Source organism: Chrysemys picta, chromosome 6 (genome assembly GCF_011386835.1).
Source record: "Chrysemys picta bellii isolate R12L10 chromosome 6, ASM1138683v2, whole genome shotgun sequence".
Lineage (NCBI taxonomy): Eukaryota > Metazoa > Chordata > Testudines > Emydidae > Chrysemys > Chrysemys picta.
This window is the reverse complement of record NC_088796.1, coordinates 80,119,929-80,140,717: the sequence shown is the minus strand read 5'-3', so window position 1 is coordinate 80,140,717 and position 20,789 is coordinate 80,119,929. Positions and strand designations below refer to the sequence as shown.

The following is a 20,789-nucleotide window of genomic DNA, read 5'->3' as shown; positions in this document are numbered from 1 at the left end:
GAGCTCAGCAGGCAAGCTGGCAAGAAATCAAGCAGGGTTTGATCAGAATTTTGTTGAAATTGATGTTTAGGTGGAATGTTTCAATTTCAACAAATTGACATTTTCTGACAGAAAAATATTATGTTGGAAAATTTCCAACCAGCTCTAGTCATTGGGTCTATGTAGTTTCAGAGCATTTCACAATCATTAATGGGTTTTATCATTGTAACATCTGTATGAGGTAGGGAAATAGTATCCCCAATTTACAGATAGGGAACTTGGTAAGGGGTCTGATTGTGACTTGCCCAACATCACACAGCAAGTCTGGAATTGAACCCAGATCTCCTGACTCTCAGACTAGGGCCTTCTACTAAACTATCCATCCTCCCCAAATTGTTCCTTCCTCCAGCTGAAGTTGTTGGTTTCAATTTTGTTAATGCAATAAGATATAAAGAGACAATATTAACAAATAGAATAAAGGGGAAGTGGATAGCAATGAATATAAATTAGTCATTAAAATGCAAATAATTGATAAGGAATGCTAAAGATATTAATGAAAAATCCCTCACTGGTAGGGTTTAAGAACAATAAGAAAGGTTTTTAACATCAGAAATTAGAAGAATCCTATCAATGGTTATAGATCCGTCACTGGATGAAGATGATAAAGTTGTCATAATTATGCAGACAAGGCAGAAGTATTCAATAAATATTTCTGTTCTGTATTTGGAAAGAAGCCAGATGACGTATTCAGAGACCACAAAGATGATGATGAAATACTTTCCATTACAGCGATAACTTAGGAGAATGTTAAACATCATCTCTAAAGTTAAACCATTTAAATCAGTTGTTCCAGATCATTTTTACCCAAAAGTTTTCAAAGAGTTGGCTAAAGAGCTCTCCTGATAATTGAGGTCATTTTTCAACAAATCTTAAAACACTGGAGAAGTTCCTGGGAACTGAAAGAAAAAAAAGTATTGTCGATATTTTAAAAATTATAGGTCTGTTAGCTTGACATTGATCCCTGGCAAAATTGTACCACACAACACTCGGAATAAAAAATTAGCATACTACAAAATCAGTGTATGACATCTCAAAATGTAATTGTTAGTGGGGAATCATTTTTGAATAGATGTTTCTAATGGGATTCCACAAGGATTGATGCTTGGCACAATGCTATTTAATATCTTTATGCATGATCTAAAAGAGAATGTAAAATAATTTCATATAAAGTTTTCAGATGACCTGAAGATTGGTAGAGTGGTGAATAGTGATAAGGACAGGTCGCTTATACAGGATGATCTGGATTACTTGGTAAAATGGGCTCAAAGAATGTGAGTTTTAATGTGCCAAATGTAGTCATATTTCTAGGAATAAAGAACGTAAGTCATACTTACAGGATGGGGAATTGTATCCCAGAAAGCAGGGACTGTGAACAGGACAAGGATTGATGATGGACAACCAAATGTATATCAGATCTAATGTATTGTCAAAGAGTTAAAGGTGTTTATAAACTCTCCAATATTATTTGCTTTGGGTTATGTTTCTACTGAGACCTTGGTTCTACTTGATTATATGACAAACACCAAAAGCATTCATTCTAAACTTGAAAGTTCATTGATCGAACACAAAAAAGAACAAGAAACTAAAACACGCTCTTATTTTCAGAGCTACCTTTCTTTGATGAAAAGGAAAGGATTAATTTTACTTTCAGTCCTGGTGTGCAAAGGGTATTTACTTCTCTATTTCTAATAGACAGATACATGATAAGGGAGAGAGAGAATAGAAAATGTGGGGGAAATACGATTTTTGTTGTCTCTGGAACACTGGATGGCTGGACAGTCACAAATGGATGCTTTGGCTGGCAGGTCAACCATGACACCTGCTGCTTGGATCCTGGATCATGCTTTGGTCAGGGACATCATCTGTTTGGATCCTTTCCTTTTAGACAAGGCAGGTTTGGATGAATGCACTATAGATGATTTTAGGATTCAGTGAAAAGCCAAGAGAGTGAGAGAGATGATCAGAGGCAAGTGGGAGAGGGCATAAAGCAACACAACAAGAGAAGGGAAAACAATACAGGATTTTATGTGCCTCTGTGGTGTAGGGAATTAGCTGTCCCCACTGAAGGACTGAGGACTGGATGTCATGGTAATCTGATGGCTTTCAGCACTGACAGGTGAATGCAAAGTTCCTTACACAAGAGCAAAGCCAGCTGGCCTTCTTCTTGGGAAAAAAGTCCTTAACTTGGTCTGCTCCATCTGTCTTGAGGTCAAGAAAGCTGCAATGAGTTGCAGTGCTGCCAGGTTGGCATATGAGCTGGAGGAAGATGATTCTTTTTTTCAGTCTCTTTATAAGAACCCCTAAAAGGGTAAAAGTGGATGACATATTTTATCCTCATTATTTTGTACCAATTAAATCCATTTCCATAAGGCCAAATTTAGCATAAGTAACTTTGTTCCTACATTTTCTTGTTTACCAAGTATGATCTCACATAGTCCTTGAATTATATCAGTAGGTCCTGGTTGTTTAGACTAATACAGTTTCTCTGTCTGGTTTTTTTGCAACTATTATAACATTAATCATCAAAAACAACTTGACCTATTTTTTCATGGTTATTGTAACATCTTATGAACTTTCACATACTTTTTACAGTTGAACTTAGAGTAACTTTATAGGGTCCAATAATCACAACAGATCCCATTGTGTGATGCGCTGGCCAAAAAGGTTCATACTTTTATGGATGCATAAACAAGGATTAGTGAGTAGGGAGATTGTATTACCTCAGTATTTGGCACAGGTGAAACCACTGCTGGAATACTGTGTCAGTTCTGATGTCTACATTTCAAAAAGTGTGTTGAAAATAGATTGTGCAGAGAATAGTTACAAGTATGATTCAAAGACAGGAAAACATGCCTTACAGTAACAGATTTAAGGAGCTCAATCTATTTAGTTTGTCAAAGAGAAAGTTACAGTGTGACTTGCTCATGGTCTATAAGTACCAACAGAGTAAAAGGTGCCTGTAGCAGAAGGCTCTTTAGTAGACAAAGGCATAAGAGGATCCAGTGACTGGAAGTGGAAGCTTGACAAATTTATATGGAGATGAGTTGCAAATTAATCACATCCTGCTACAAAGGACGGTGACTCTGGGCAATGTGCAGGACATAGTGGATGGTTTTGCAGCAATGGAGTTCCTGAACTGTGGTGGACTGATAGATGGCATGCCTATCCCTATTTTGACACCAGACCACTTTGCCACAAAGTACATCAACATAAGGGGCTACTTTTCCATAGTATTGCAAGCGCTGGTGGATCACAGGGACATTTTACTGACATCAACACAGGATGGTCAGGGAAGGTGCATCTTTCAGAACACAGGCCTGTTCCGAAAGCTGCAAGCAGGGACTTTCTTTCCAGACTGGCAGATTACCATTGAGGATATTGAAATGCCAACAGTGACCCTGGGAGACCCAGCCTACCTCTTACTCCCATGGCTCATGAAGCCGCACACTGGCCACCTCGACAGCAGCAAGGAGCACTTCAGCTACAGGCTCAGCAGGTACAGAATGACAGTTGAATGTGCCTTTGGCCATTTGAAAGGCCACTGTGCTGTCTACTCATGAGATTAGATCTCAGTGAAAAAAAATCTGAATGGTTATATCTGCCTGCTGCATGCTTCATAATATCTGTGAAGCAAAAGGGGAAAGTTGCCATCCAGGTAGAGGTGAGAGGTGGAATGGCTGTCTGCTGATTTTGAGCAGCCAGATACCAGGGCTATAAGAAGAGCTCAACAGGGAGCTATATAGTTCAGGGAGGCTTTGTTTTAATAGCGAGCTACAGTAATGTGTGTTGCTGTAGTGTGTTCTGCCTGGGTATTTTTGTTTGTTTTTTTGTTTTTTTGGTTGTTGTTTTTTTTTTTTTGCATCCCGGTACGAACCTTGTAACGAGTGCTTTGTGTGTAGTAATATAACATTGCAAATGCACCTATTGCTATTATCTGTGAACGATGTCAGCTCTGGACAAGATAGGTCGTGAACTAGATGAATTAAGTTTCCATAAATAGACTTTTATTCCAAACCCATGCAAACAGACACATTTATAACTGAATGAAACTTTATGAATACAGGGAAGAGAACCTTTGAAGGGGAAAGAATAGTCATTTTCATTTCACAAACACATACACCAACCGTCTGTCTCACAGGTCAGTGTATGTGCGGTTGTGATTGTTTGTACTCTCTCCCAAGGTGGAGTGACGGAGGTAATGCAGTGGCCCCGGATACCACTGGGAATGTGGAAGGGTGAGTAGGGAGGTCCCAGAATGCAGTTCTCTATGGGCTGCAGAGGGAGGCGAACACGGGTCTATTGAACCTGAAGGTCAACAAGAGTTTCTAGCATGTCTGCTTTCTGCTTGAGAAGTGGTAGCATCTTCCGCTGCACATCTCTCTCCTTTTCCTGTGATTTTCTCCTCTCCACTCTATCCCTGTCCATTCTGTCCATGAGAGTGATACTCCAAGCTCTGTGCTCGGTATCTGAAGCACCAGAAGCTTGCAGGATCTCTTGGAACATGTCATCTCACGTCCTCTTCCTTCTCCTCCTCATTTGGCTGAGCCACTTTGCTGGTGTAGACGGAGACACCCTCCAGGCCACATTTCTAGCTGCAAAAGATAAAATACACAGAGGTACTATTGAGAGTGTATTCACAAGATAAATGGGTGGACTGAACTCACTCCCCTTGATCCACACAAGTTGCAAGCACTACATAAAGCACGGTGGCAGTCCCAGCCATGGTGAGTATGGTCCGGGGGAGGAGGAGGAAGGAGGCAAGTTGGGACAATAAAGGCTCAATAAGGCAGCTCACAGATATGAGTACATATCTGGATAGGGCAGTTGAACTGAATACTGGCACTATTTTGCACAGGTGGTGGAGATTTTAGCTGATATCTCACTCCAGAGGCTGAAAGGGAATAGCTCTTGCAGGCATCTGGCTGCAGACTGGGGCCATATGCTGCTAGCCTGTGTGCTGAAATGGTGCCTGCTGAAGTAATTGCTGAGTGGCATGGGAAAGTCTCCTCCCACAGCAGAAGGAATAAGGCAGCTCTCCCCAGAAACCTTCAGCAGAGGATGCAGACTACCTACAGGAAAATTTCCTTGAGATCCTATGGAGGATTCATGGGACATCGCGATGCACATGAACAAACTGTTCTGCAGGGCCCCCTCTGCCTAGCTGAACAGGGGAATGAGAAGCAGAGAGCAACTCTGCCTCTATTGGTTATATCACTACCTCTTCTAGCATGGTTAAAAAAGCATAAATGAACAGATGTGTCTCTGCCATAGCAAAGCAAATTGCAAACTTACCAGAGTTTCCTTCCCCCTGCATTAAGCTCACCTGTGCTGGACTTTATAGGGACTGGCTCGACTGCTCTGGAGTCAAACCAGGTCCTGGCTTGCTGTGCCACTGGATCCCCCAATCGCCTGTCCGCCATACTCCTCCTTCTCCTCTTCCTCATCCAACACCTCCTCCTCACTGTTCACACCAGGGACCTGTGACTCTGGCTTGTCCGAAGTATCCAGGAGGTTCTTGGGGGTGGTGGTGGGCGCTCCGCTGAGGATAGCTCTTTGTAAAATAAACGGGTTAAGAGGTGTTTAGTTAGCTGTCATTATATCACTGTTCAGAAAGGTTTGAAACTTCTCTTTTTTGACTCAATGTAGCTGTAGTAACTCCTTTAGCATTAATGAAAATTAAGTGCATCCAAGGAGAGGACCAAATTCTGCTCTGAGTTTTTCCAAGTGCAAATCAGGAGTAACTCTATGAAAGTCAGTACTGGTTTTCCAGATAAATCGGTCTGCCCATGACTCATTTTTATTCACATTGCCATTTTCCACTACATATGCTTTCAGTGTATCATACCTGATTGCCCTTATTTATTTATTTTGGATGGATGGAGCTGGCAAGATGATAAAACCTAATGGTAACCAGTGAAAGTAAATTGAGTTAACTGGATTTACAGCGGTTTAGCTGAGAGTAGGATTTGACCCAGTTAAAGCTTTTAGTCATTTGGGGGGGGGTGTAGAAAATTAATATCCCACTCCTGTAAAAATATGGTTTAAATCATTTAACAGTTAATGGGAACTACTTCAGCTCTTAATAGCATGAAGTCCAAATGTTGATTGCTATTTTCCTTGAATGGTTCAAAGCTATCCAATGGTTCAAAGCAGGAGAGGTCATTCTGAATGAAAATCTCTTCCCTCAAATTAAAAAGTCTTGTGTAGTCACCTGAATTGCAAGCATGGTGATTTTCCTTGCTATATCATATTCATTACATTTGCCAATCAGGTTTGAATATGGGACTGTGGTTGTGTATTGGGGGATGTTTACTGATCTTACATTAAAAGAGGCTGAACTTAGCTCCAACTGGCTGACGTAAAACATTTGCACATAGAAGTTTCACATTGCAGATTTTAAACTGATCACTCTTAAAGGACTCAGTGAGTACTGACATACATAAAACTTCAGGAAAGGCTAGAATTAAGCTTAATGAAATCATCCAAAGATACCTGTTACATTTGAGCTTGGGAAGGGAAGTTCATTCATCCTCCATTTTTCATAAAATGCAATGGCTGAAGAATAAACCTTAAATCAGTTTTTGGTTTCAGGGATTGTCTTTCCAGCAAGGCAGGTAACTATTTTTATACAAGGTGATATTGTGCTTTTTTCATATTTCCATATAAGGGGAAACAATTATTTCTGTTCTGGATGAAAAAAGATATTAGCTCTTCATGGACCTATTCCTACATAACTTAAAACTTGGTTTTAAAATCCTAGGTACATCAGAATCTTGAAAGGAAATCAACTGAAAAAGTTGTCCTCTCTTCCTTTTTCTCTTAGTATTGGTCAATTTCTCTACACAATGTTAAAATGTACTTATGGCAATGGATATTAATTAGTTTGATGGGGTGTCTGCCCCACACTGGTGGAGAAAGGGTTAAAAGCAGCCCTGGGGAGGCTGTGCAGCAGACAGCCAATCAGTGAGGGGCTGCAAGAAGCAGCCAATCAGGGCAGAGCAGGCCCATATATAAAGAGAACTGCAGGGCAGAGAAGGCAGTTCTCTTTTGGGAACCTATGGAGAAGGGACTGGCTCTCTGAAGGGCTGATGGAACTGCTAGCACCCTGGACAGAGCAGAGCAGAGCAGAGCAGAGCAGAGCAGAGCAGTGCTGGGTTGGGTCGGGTCAGGTCAGGGGAGTGAGAGGGAGGTCCAACCAGATTGGCTGAAAGACTGAAGCCCTGATACAGGGACAGAGAAGGTGCTAAGGCTATGGGGAACTGTGCCAGGGAAATGGATGGTGGGGGTTGAAGGAGATGCAGTGCATGGCTGCTGCATAGAGGGTCCCTGGGTTGGGACCTGGAGTAATGGGTGGGTCTGGGTCCTCCCCCATCCCCACCTGACCCTACTTGCCACTTCAGCACTGGGCCCCAGCAAGTATAATGCCAGCCTTGGTGACCGCATTAAAACAAGTCCCAACCCACTTTGGGGTCCCAACCCATAGTTTGAGAACCGCTGCATAGCACATCCTTCTACATCACTTCTGCCTTATACAGACAGAGCTTAACTCTGTTTGTTCTCATCCACCTTCCTGGCTCTGTCAGGCATTGGGAGACAGCAATATCTAGGCCTGACCAAACAGAGATACATTTCCTCCTTCTATTGGTGATGCTGTTCAGGGTAAAAAGCATCTTACTAGTTCCCACTGTGGCCGAACATGTACATTGAATAGGGGAGGTTGTGGGTGGGACCCCAAAATGAAGATATGGGGGGGCGGGGAAGAGAGGAGGGAGAGGAAAATACAGGTACCGATTACCATGATTTGGATCTTTGGGAAGAGAGAACAACCTCAAACTGAAATGCATTTCCACTAGGAAATGTCATGGACAATTGTGCTTTATTATTACTATGTTCATTATTTGTATTACCATAGCACCTAGAAGTCCTAGTCATGGAGTTGTGCTAGATGTTGTGCTAATACAGAACACAGGCATTCGTTTTTTACGTCATCATCCCCCGCAAAGAATTGACAATATCATTATTGAAGCTTTATTGATGAAAGGATAGGTTTTTGAGAATACAAATCAAGATTAAAAAAGAAATACCTTTGCTGTAGAAGCTAATGCTATTTTAGCTCAAGAATCAATATCAGAATTTTCAGTTAAACCTGGTTTCAATCCTCAAAATTGTCTCATATTGATCTTTTAAGCACAACAAAATACCTTAGTGGAGATGGTCAGAAAAATGTTGTTGTTTTGAAATTTCTATGAGAAATGGAAAACATTGACATGGAAAATTTTTAAATTGTGAAAAATGTCCGTCTCTATACCAGACTATAACAAATGAGAGAACTTAATGAACAAATATATTTCGAAAACATCCAAACATACCTAATTTATCTAGGATAGATTCTTCAGCAGGGAAAAGTAACCCTCTGAACCCAACAACACACAATAAGTCACTGACTACTCAGTATTACTGAGGTGTACTCTTCAGTGAGAATTGAAACTTCTCTGGTTCTCAATGTCCCCTAGGGACAAGTGGGGAACTCGAGTCCGCATCAGTTACAAAAAACAGGTTTTTGCTAGTCCTTGCTCTCCAGAAACAACCTGTGAGCTTTGTTGCCAACAACAATTGTGCAATTAGAACTTGGTTAACTATTCTATAGATGAGACACAAGTCAGAGAAGATTTTGCTGTATTCCCCCACAGCTGCACTAGCTCTGCAATGATAAGTAAAAATTAGTGAAATAATATTTCTGTCTGTAACATTAGAGAAGATGTGTCAGAATACACAGTGGAGGGAAACTGATGAGTGAGAAGGTGACTTTCTAACCACAACCACATTTTAAGTGACAAAGTATCCCCATGGTTTCAAGTATAACTTTTTTTTTTTTAACCTGAAGTCAATGACCACTTCTGTTTGGCAACTGATTTTTGTGAGTCCCTTGAGCAGTAATTTAAGAGAGGTTTCACCGTACTATAGTTACAAACAGGAATCACATTACCGGCTGCTGAAAAACAAACAGATCTGGGGTGGAAAGTAACATCCAGTGCACAGCACACGTCACCACAGTGAGAATAGAAATTTTGGCCAATGAAACAGTGGTAAGCCCCTTACAATTATGAAAAATGCTATGGAATGTTGAATGTCCTCACAGAGCAAACAGGATCTTGGTTTTAAAGGGTTGGGTCAGATCACCAGTTTGGGTGAATAAGGGTAAATATCACCACCCTATACTAGCTAATTCCCTGAACTCTAAGAAGAATCCACCTTGAGGAAGAGAATGTGAGGCCACTATTCTTGCTTAATTTCTACTGGATCAGGACAGAAAAGTTTCCATCTGTGCTCCTGGTGGATGCTGCAAAGGCGACCTGCTGAATCAGAACATCCCCAGTTGTTATGGACATTCCCCCTCCCTGACCTTGAAAGATGCATGGGGACTGGCCAGGAAGTTGGGTTATGGCTGTTTTGCCCCACCACAGTCTTACTGCTGGTTGTACTTTACACTGATCAAGGGTTTATACCAGCAGAAACTGGTATAGAGCCTGGCATGAATTTAGCCTGTTGTCCAAGAGACTCACATAGTAATCTTATTCTTTGCACTTATTCAGTGCTTGTCATACATAGATTTAAATCGCTTTCCAGAGCTGGGTGAGCATTGTTACAGAATTCTTCACTAAAAATCCTACTTACTGTTCTGATGAAGGAATACCATTGAATGACACTGAGTCTCTGCACACAACTTCCTACCTATAGGATGAACTTGAAAGGACAGGACTGTGTTTTTATACTGTTGCAATAAACTCAGTGGGGCTAGATTCTCATCCTAGTTACACTGATGTGTCAATAAAGTGACTCTGAATGTACTAGTGCAACTGAGATCAGACTGTGGCTCAGTGACTTTCCATTGTTGCCATTTAATAACTGTCCTTTAAAAAATATTAAGATGTATGATGTTCATATCTGGACTTTAATTAGAGAATGGAGGTATTTGATTTAAAAGTAGCCGTGAAATGTTAAAAGTGGGTCAAAGAAGCCTAAGATCTTTCTCAGAATTCAAAACGCACATACAGTATGTGAAATGTTCTATCCTAGTCTGTAAGGGGGAAGGGGTGTAACTAGCATTTCCTCTTCTGTAAATTTTCAGACTGGAATGCAATAGCACATCTGTATGGAATTAACATGGCATCTCTCCCTGGTACATACAGATTCATGTGACTGCACAACTAGAGTCTGTGATCTTGAGTCCTGATTTGTTTTACCTAGTAAAAACATCACGATTGATTGTACCTACGGGTCCAATAATTAAAAAGGATAATATGATCTTTCTTAAAAAATAAAGTCATCAGCCAACCTTGTAGTAGTTTCAGCACTTACACCCTGTATTTGTGCTTCAGAGACACTCTTCAGCAGGCTAAACACCAAACCAAACATTTACATTTTTAGTCACTGCTAATAGATTCTAGACAGTCAAGAAAATAGTGTGCTACTTTATCTAAATCATATCTTGCAACATTTCTGATGACTCCCAATGTCCCAGTTGGTATGTCATTGGTATAAGTGAGTTGCTTTAAAAGTACAGTTTTGATATGTCAGATAGAAACATTCCCCACAGATCTTTGGGTGTGATTTCATCACTGCATTATACCAGTTTGGCACTGGTCTAGCACTATTGAAATCAATGGAATTACACCAGCATAAAACTGGATTAATGCAATGGCAGATCAGTCCTGATAAATGTTGTACTGATACAAGTTAATGATGTATTCCCCCCTAGTGATTGAGGAAAAAATATTTTTTATGTATGTATTTATGCAATCTTTTTAAAAGTTACAAACTACCAATTGGAGTTCTACATGTTGAGCACTTGCAGATTTGAACCCTAGATAAATTTAGTATCTGACAATATTTAAATACGCAAGTGGGCCAGAAGTTACAGATTTAATATTCCTTGGAAATGTGTTCATCTGTGTACCCAGGGATTGTCACCATAGTAGGATATGTTAGTACCTAATGTACATTAAGCTTTCACCCTCCTGTTTCTCATAAACAGGACCTGAGTACAGTTGCATTAAGGATGTGCATAAATTATTTGGAAAAAGGAGTAAACAGGGACATAGCAAAACTTGCAGATGATACAAAACTACTGAAGATGGTTAAATCCCAGGCAGACTGCGAAGAGCTACGAAAGGATCTCACAAAACTGGGTGACTGGGCAACAAATTGCAGATGAAATTCAATATTGATAAATGCAAAGTAATACACATTGGAAAATATAATTCCAACTATACATATAAAATTATGGGGTCAAAATTAGCTGTTACCATTCAACAAACAGATCTTGGAGTCATTGTGGATAGTTCTCTGAAAACATCCACTCAATGTGCAGCAGCAGTCAAAAAGCAAACAGAATACTGGGAACCATTAAGAAATGACTAGATAAAACAGAAAATATTATATTGCCTCTATATAAATCCATGATATGCCCACATCTTGAATACTGCATGCAGATGTGGTCGCCCCATCTCAAAAAAGGGCAACAAAAATGATTAGGGGTATAGAATGGCTTCCATATAAGGAGAGATTAATAAAATGGACTTTTCAGCTTGGAAAAGAGACTGAGGGGGGGGGGGGATATGATTGAGGTCTATAAAATCATGACTGGTGTGGAGAAAGTAAATAAGGAAATGTTATTTACTCCTTCTCCTAACACAAGTCTTTAATAGGCAGCAGGTTTAAAACAAACAAAAGGAAGTATTTCTTCACACAGTCAACCTGTGGAACTCTTTGCCAGAGGATGTTGTGAAGGCCAAGAATATAACAGGGTTCAAAAAAGAACTAGGTAAGTTCATGGAGGATAGATCCATCAATGGCTATTATCCCTGTCCATCTTGGTTGGTGTCCCTAGCCTTTGTTTGCTAGAAGCTGGGAATGGGCAACAGGGAATGGATCACTTGATTCCCCGTTCTGTTCATTCCCTCTGGGGCAACTGGCATTGGCCATTGTCAGAAGACAGGATGATGGACTAAATGGACCTTTGGTATGACCAAGTATGGCTGTTTTTATGTTCCTATCTAATGTGCTTGAAAATATTATGCATCACAAAACTGGATTATCTCTCTTGGTAACTGGCAGGACTATGGAACAGTTCTTCAATATACTACACATTATTATTATGTATTGATTTATATATATTTTTTCTATTGTAGAAAAGAAATGCCTAAAGGCCTCAATATGACAAGGCCCAATTTTGCTAGGCACTGTATAAATAATTAGTAAGGTATTATCCTTTCCCTGAAGACTTGTGCTAAGATGACAATAAACCTAGCCAGCACAGAGAAGAAGGCAGTCAACATATATAAAAATTGTATACATACCTATAATACATTGTTAAATTTAATACATGCACATCAAATACAACTGGTTACCTGTAAGCCTATACGCTTATTTATTTTAAAAAAGATTGTATTTATTTAGGACTGCATTCACTGGTGAGATTCCAAAACAGGTAACTGAAATGGTGTGGTTCTGTTGCACTGGGGCAGAAAGGGAGCAGGGGTGGGGAAAGAAGCAAGGGGCAGGAATCCAAGGGGCCATGTGGGGCTGGCATAGAGTTCAGCTCTGTATAGGGTTTTCACGTCCTCTCATTGCCTTTTCCTCTCACACAATGGTTTCCAACAGATTTTAACCCAATGGTCCCCAAACTTTTTACTTTGTGACCCTCTTACCCCTGTCCATGCCCCTCCCCAGCCATGGTTGGGAGTGGTGCCAAGGTTGGGGCCAGGGCTGATGCTGGGGCTGGAGTCTTGGCCTGGGTGGGAGTCGGGGCAAAGGCCGGGAGCAGGGGCCATGGCTGGGAGCAGGGCCAGATGTGGAGCTGGGGCCATGCCTCGGTGGGGAGCTGGGAGGTGGGGCCACAGCTGGGAGCTGGGTGGTGCTCCCTCCCTGCTTCCAATGGGGGCTGACCCAGGCCCTTCTGTGTCCCCTAGGCATTCCTCTGTGCCCCCCAAGCATTCCCCACTGTCTTTTCAGCACATGCTAGTAATTTTGAATCTTTGTTTTATCTGGAGGCAGACTATATAACTGAAAGTAGCCATTTTCCAAGGCATTCAGTTTCCATGTCATTAGCACTTGTGCCAGATTTGGCTGCCACGTTATAAAATGCAGAGGTGTGGGTTATGGCCTTCCATTTTAGTTCTAGTAACTTTTCATTGTAACATCTCTGCCAAGTTACTGACTTATGGGTAGCTTAATGACATATTTTATTCCCAGTCCTTGTAAACTTGGGAGAATGTTCACTGCTGAACTGTGAAGTGTGCAGTTTAATTTGATCTGAAAAGTCCATGTCTGGTGAATATAGAAACTGTGTAATGATTACAGATTTACTTTGTATCCTCTCATTTGATGTCTGAAGTACTTGGAACAGCTGTGTTGTCAACTATCCACAAATATTCATTTCTATTCTTCTACAGTAAACCCACTACTTGATGCTGCTGTGATCTCTGTGCTACTACTAAGATTTCCTTGTGGGAGACTCTGTGGCATTAGCAGATCTCACACTTCGCTACGCTTTTCAATTTTTTTTTCTCATGCCAACCTAGGCTATCGCTTCCTTTTGCCACTTTTTACATTTTTCTTTCTCACAATCTTACCTATATTCAACGTTTTATTTCTTGTTTAACTATCTGAGATAGTATTTTCTTTCCTTTGATCATGAATCCACCCATTTCACAGTTTCTTAGTGGTTTCTTTATGTCTGTGTTTGAGTTGCATTGTCCTGAGGCCATGCTTATTATTATATTATCCTTACTGTGTCTTCTTTCATGGCATCTTCTTTTTGCTTTGTTTGTAGGTAGATTCTCATTGATTAGATTCCTTTGTGCTTCTACTTCATCTTCCCTTTTCTGTCTCTTGACTTAATTTTATATATGCAAAGGAAAACATATCCACATTACCTTTTTTTCTGGTTTATAGCTGGTTTTCAGTTTACACAGTTGCAGTTTAAGCAACAGCCTCAGAATCATTGGTGTTGTACAATATAGCAGATTGCTATTATCACTGCTAAAGTCTTTTCATTTTGCATAAATTTAGAAAGTACTTCTGCGAGTACTTTAGATGCATATATGTGTTCCCCTATTTCCCTTTTCATCAGCACCACCTTTAGTCCTGATTGCAGTGTATCTCCAGGTAATTTAACCAGATGGATGCATTATAATGGTATTGAGGGCCAGTAGATAAGACACTAGGACTCAGAAGAGGTGGGTTCTCTATTGCTGACCTTGGGCAAATCATTTAATCTTTATACAGTACCTTGTTTTCTCTATCTGTAAAATGGAAATTATGATTAATGTGCTTGTAAGTCTAAAGAAGTAACTTACTGTACAAGATTGTTACTGTTATTTACTATAGCTTAAAACTGTTTCCCTATCTCTTCTCCCCCGCCACCTTCTTCCCCCCTTCCATTCATTGGATGATTCTCACTTTTCCTCCTAGGAAAAACAAACATTTGTTTCAAAGGATTAGTTACAACCCACTAGACAATTGGATTAACTTAAGGTATATTCTTTAAGTCTTGCATTTAAATGATTTAAACATGTACACAGCAGCCTATGCAGACAAATGATATAAACAGGAAGTATCACAAGGGTATTAACTATCTGTTATAATAGGAGATAGAAATCCAGTATTTTGTGCTTCAAATTTATTTGTAAACTAGATACGGTATAGGATAGCTCTCATTATCACAGACAGGTGAAATACTCCACTGATGTAATCAGTGTAGCTTCACTGAAGTAAATGGAGCTCTGTCAGTTCACACCAATGTAGGATTTGGCCCAGGGTGTGATATAGCATCGTTATACACAAGTAGGCAGTTATGTTAGATATGGCCTAGTCAGCTCCCAATGCCAGTGATTTAGGCAGGTGCATGACACTGATCATACATGTGGAACATCTGATTTATTTTATCATTAACATATACACCTCTACCCCTATATAACGCTTTCCTCGGGAGCCAAAAATTTTTACCGCATTATAGGTGAAACCGCGTTATATTGAACTTGCTTTGGTCCGCCAGAGTGTGCAGCCCCGCCGGAGCACTGCTTTACTGCGTTATATCCAAATTCGTGTTATATCGGGTCGTGTTATATCTGGGTAGAGTGAACTATTTTAAAACTTAGTCGAAGTTTTATGTGAGTTTAAAGTATACTGGGAGCATATGGAGTCCATCTGATATTTAATGAATACATATTGGAAGATCAAAGTAGTACAGACCTGCTGTGGCATTAGCAAAGTGGGAGCAAGGCCAGGCCATGGATAAATCTTTGAAGCTGCAAGGTTTTTTTTTTATTATTATTATTATACAGTGAGGACCAACCAGATCTCGCTCATTTGGGCAACATTTTAAAGCAAGTTTTAAAGATCTCCAAATGGCAATGAAGAATTTGCAAAGTACTAGTACAGTGGTGACAGAAAACAGGGTGATACATTATACAAAAATGGGTAGGAAAATCTAACAGTGGAATGGGCAAGATCACTTTATAGCAAGGGTAAAAAAAGGTCATGAATTCTGAGGAAATGGTCCTGCAGAAATGTTTAGACATTGGTGAAAAGGGGTAAATTGTTTCACTTTAATACCACATTATTTTTATTTCACTGTTTTGTCATTCTTGTGAATGCAAAGTTGCATATATGCAAGTGAATAACTTTAAGCAATAAGGTGTTGCTTTCTCAAGTATCACCACACTTATACTACCATTAATACCACCACACCAGTTATCAGTTTTAACAAACATGTCAATGCTCCAAGACTGTTAACAGGGACAGAGACTGGTTGCAAGAAACACAGGCAACATCACCACAGATGGGTGCAAGGGAGAGAGAAGGGATAAAGTGCACTTAAGGAAAATATATCTGCAAAATCAAGGTGGGCTTATAAAGAGACTAGTCAATTATAAGTTGATTGGTAGAAGACATGCCTCACCTCAGTTTACAAGAGCTGCATGTATAATATCAATATATGTGTAATCAAACATTTTGATTATTATTATTATTAAACATAAAGATCCCAATTTTGCCACTCTTACTCACATTGAGGAATTATCTTGCTCTGCAAGTAGCCCCATTGCAATCAATAGAAGGTGGCAGAGTCTGGTTCTGAGCTTTTGTATAAAGTTCTATTTTGTTAATTCACTATGTCTCCCTTTTGTTCTATTTCCCTTCCTTCATTGGTTGGTTCTTTCTGCTATATACCCCCAATCCTTGTGTATATAGCAGAATCTTTTCAGTGTTTTTCTCTTTTTTTCTATTATGTTTTATCATTTTAAATCTCCTTTCCTTCCCTCATGTTCTGTTAATGTCTACCTTCTTGTCTGTCTTTTTTTTTCTCACTTCCCTCCTTCAGTGTCTCTTCTGATGTTTTACTAGCTCGCAGGGTAGAGTGGGGCTAAATCATGAAAGGCCTGAAAGACTAGAAGCTTGAATCAGGGTGTTGAGGTGAAGGAGGAGCCAGTGGAGGGACTCTCTGAGGGTATATCTACAGAGCGATTAAAAACCCACAGTTGGCCCATGCCTGCTGACTCAGGCTCACACTAAGGAGCTGTTTAATTGCAGCATAGATGGTTTGGAATCAGGCTGCAGCCCAAGCTCCAGGACCCTCCCATCTCACAGGGTCCTAGAGCCCAGGCTTGAGCCCGAGCCCAAACACCTACACCACAATTAAACAGTCCCTTAGCCCAAGCCCTGTAAATCTGAGTCTGCTGGCATAGGTCAGTGGTGGGTTTTTAACTGCTGTGTAGACATACCGAGAGGGGGATGTTGTGGTCAGGAGTGTGAGACAGGAAAATCATCTTGGCAAAAGCATTCTGAATAGACTTGAGTCAAGCAAGGTTGCAGTATACAGGATCCTAAATGAGGAGGTTGCAGCAGTTAAAATGGAAATTGCGTGGTGAAAGAGTTCCAGCTGTGTGGACAGAGAAAAAAAGGCCTGAATGTGTGGATCCAGCTAGAGGACACAGATGACATCCAAGTTACAGGCTTGAGTAACAGCGAGGCTGGTGGTGGTGTCTATAGTTTTAGAGAAGGAAGAGAATGGGCAGGAAAAGTTCAAGAGCCCAATTTTGTCCATGTTGATTTTAACATCGACAAAGGCTGAGATAGCTCATTAGAAAAACAAACTAGATTTCTGAGTCATTGGCACACTGATAGTAGTCAGTCATGCTTCCACATAAGAGCACTCAATGTATGTCTAAACTGAAATAAAAAACTCATGGCTAGCTCAGGCTGCGGGGCTATAAAACAGTGTAGACATTTGGACTTGGGCTGGAGCCCAGGCTTTCGAACCTGGAGTTCCAGGGCCTGGGCTCCAGCCTGAGCCCAAACATGTATGCTGCAATTTTATAGCCCCAAGAGCCAGCTGATACCAGCCACCTGTGGGTATTTTTTTTATTGCAGTGTAGATGTACACTGTGACATTAGGCTCCAAATTCCAACATTCAAAGGTGACTTAGGCACTTAGCACCTGAGTCTCATTGAGACTCAATAGATAATTCATAATTTGCTCTATTGAAAGTGGGAGTGACCCACCAAAAACAACCCCACAGACTTTTTTGGGAGTAAAATATAAATCTCTAATGTCCATGTGTTTGGAATATAATTTCACAATTTACTTTTTTTTTCCAGTCTTTTTCTTTTGCTCTATACCTTGCACCCATTTTAAAAATACATATACCGTACTAGGGGAAGCCTAAGGTTGCTTCTGGGGGAGGGAAACTTTGCTAGCCAGTTATATATCACAGTAGCCATTGTAACAGTTTTAAATGACTAAATGTATGCAAATATGGTATTAAATGTACACAAATTGAAAAGAAATTATGGATCTAATCCTTCAACCCTTGTTCAGGCAAGTAACTTTAAATTAAATGGAAGACTTTTTCTAAAACACAGGGTTCTTCCACGAGAGATTCAAATGTTCTCAATTCTATAAAATGAAAGCAAGCTGGGTCAGGATTCCTAGAGAAAAGGGCTAGTTTTTATGCTGGCACAGTCTATTGGCATGTGTATTTTTTTTAATACTTGTACAGGTATCTAGACTTGGATAGATGCTTTTAATACAGCTAAGTAAATAATGTGGGTGAATATGTATTTAAGCTCACTAATCAAATATGGACATGGGAGAACATCCTGTTTAAGATTAAAAATGATCATATGGCCAACAGCTCAAACTTATATGGATCCTATTTTACTAAAGTAATAGTATGACAAATCACACTTTGCACTATTCTCAGAGTACTAATAAACTAGGACTATATATACTTAACTCCTCCTACTCTTTTCCCCAATAAAGGATCTTTTTTGGAAAAAGTCAAGTAGTTAGGAAAAAAGAGTACTTCCCTAAACTAGCCAGTTTTAAATGGAACAGTTTCAAGTGGGAATGTTTGATATATCTAAGTTTAGACTTGACCGTTTTCTGCTCAGAGAGGAAATAAGATTTCATGATCTCTGTCACTATTGGTAAGATATGGAATGGAACTTCAGCTACTAGTTGTCTAGCTATTTTCCTTCCAGCTTCATCTGTTACAGGATATCCGTATACCATGCTGAAGCTGGCAAGAGAATCTTTAGGAGTCACTGTGACAGTCTACTTTGATCATCGTCATGTTCCTATTATGCCTCCGGTGTTTAGCACAGCAACAAAGCTCCTCCACTCCTGTTTCTGGCAAGTCTTTCAATGGCTCCCCAGCTATGCCACGTGTTTTTCAGCTCTGCTTCCACAGTTCTTCGCCATGTTATTTTCGGGCAGCCTCATTTTAGCTTGCCTTCAAGTGTCCATCTTATTGCTACTCTGGTGATGGAACCAGTTTCCATCCAAAGCATATGACCGATCCATCTCCAACGCCTCCTGACAATGACGGTGCTCAGATCCTCTTGGCTGCACTGTGTCAGTGGAGGACATAATTATAATGACCTAGCTCTAGAAGAACTAGACCTTTGACAATGTTTGGTTGGCAACACAGTATTCTTCCCTACACTAATTTGAAACAGCAGTGATTCCTTCAGCCTCTGAAGGCAGACAGTGTCTCAAAAGGTCCGTTTCTCCCCTCAGAAAGGTGTGACCAACCTCGTATTGAAGGACAGTTTTTACTGCAAGAGAATAATCCTCATCCCTTTCATGGGTGCCAGATTTGTATAACTTTTGGTGGTGCCCCAAATGGGTCCCAAGCAGAGCCATCCTGTCCATAGGAGGGACCAGGCCCCACACTTCAGGGAGATGCGGGGTCTAGGGCAGCCTGGGAGGTTAGCAGGGGGCCAGGGCCTGGCACTGGCAGCAGCAAGCAACCTGACCCCAGCCCGCTCTGCTCCACTGGCTCCTGGCATTGCTTGGGGGAGGGGGTGGAAGCTGAAAAGAGGCAGGGCAGGACTGGGGTCTTGGGGGGAATAAGGGGAGGGGGCAGAGGTGGAGTAGAGGTGGGGCAGGGGTGGAGTGGGGGTAGGGGCAGGAAGAGACTGAGCAGGCAGGCTGGGGCCAGGTCACTTGTTGCTGCCGGCACCAGGCCCTCCGCTAATCCCCCAGGCTGCCCTGGACCCGCATCACCCTGAAGCATGGGGCCCCCAAAAGTGCAGAGTCCGGGGCGGTTGCCCCAGTCCAACCTAGGGACAGGACGGCTCTGAAAATTTAAACCCAAACATTGGTGGAGCTGGGCCCATGTTCCTGACTATTTGTGGAGCACAGGCATCCTGGGCCCATATAAGTTGCTGCCTATGATCCCTTCTGCATCTCGCACCCACCTGAAAACAGAAATAAAAATTGCCAGCTCTGTGCAGGTAGCCGGAAGCTACTTGGAAAAAGTACCAAGGGTACAGCAGTAGCCATGATATTGTGAGAAGTCTTCCTCAAGAGCATTTTAATCACTCAGGCCCGTCTTCATAAATGAAGAAAACTGAATGTCTCCCCTTTACTATCAAAGCAATGACAAATGTTTGTAAAAAACAAAACAATCCACCCCTGGTTAGGTTGGTCAGACTCACAAACCTTTAAGGTGAATCTACGCCAGTTTTTGAGCACTTGTTTAATTTTCAACAAATCTAGGTATGTTTATGGTTTTGGGTGGAAACCAAGCAAACATAGACAAGAAATCAGGTAAACAAGCTGATTATTGCTTTGATGTTTGAGGTTTATTTGAAACGGAAACACAAAGCAACCCCAACAAGCAGGAACATCCAAGCAAAGTAAAGAAAGTTTTGCAAATCATAACTTGTTATTATCTAGGCCTTCCAGAGAAGTCACTAAACTCTCATACAAATACACAAGGTTAAAAAAAAGGCAAAAGATGAAAATCTGATTTGCCTCTACCGTGCTACTGGTGTCCTCATTTAACTGCCGAGGTTTAGCTACTCAACCGCACGCCTCGTGGAAGAATAAACATTCATTGTCTGGGCTCCCCAACCCAATCCCTCCTCCCGATGGACTGAAATTAGAACAAAGTCAGGCAAAAGGTCACGGATGGAAAGAGAGCAATTATGTGCCCTTTTCACCGCGGGTAACTGTCCAATTTCCTCAACAGACCTCAGCTGCAGGATGGCTCCCACCACTGAAGGGGCTGCACTGCAGTTCTCGCCTTGCTGGCCAGATAACTAGCCCCAGCTGCCCACCTCCCCCAATGCCACTTATGTGATCAGGTCTGTGGTCTTCTTGCATGTGAGGGTCGGTGCGTTCGAGATCCACTTCTGTGCCCCAGAGAAAAAAGAAATCCCTAGAGGGGAAGGGCGGA

The 20,789-nt window shown here is 41.1% G+C and overlaps 1 long non-coding RNA gene across 1 annotated transcript; it reads right to left on the bottom strand.

The window, feature by feature from the left end:
- Nucleotides 1–4,024: 4,024 nt before the first annotated feature.
- On the bottom strand, nt 4,025–6,215 carry LOC135984351 (uncharacterized). The gene is made up of 2 exons (XR_010602287.1): nt 5,363–6,215; nt 4,025–4,631 (listed from the first exon to the last, which is right to left on the bottom strand). It is a non-coding gene; the product is annotated as an uncharacterized LOC135984351 (long non-coding RNA).
- Between the last annotated feature and the right edge of the window lie 14,574 nt (nt 6,216–20,789).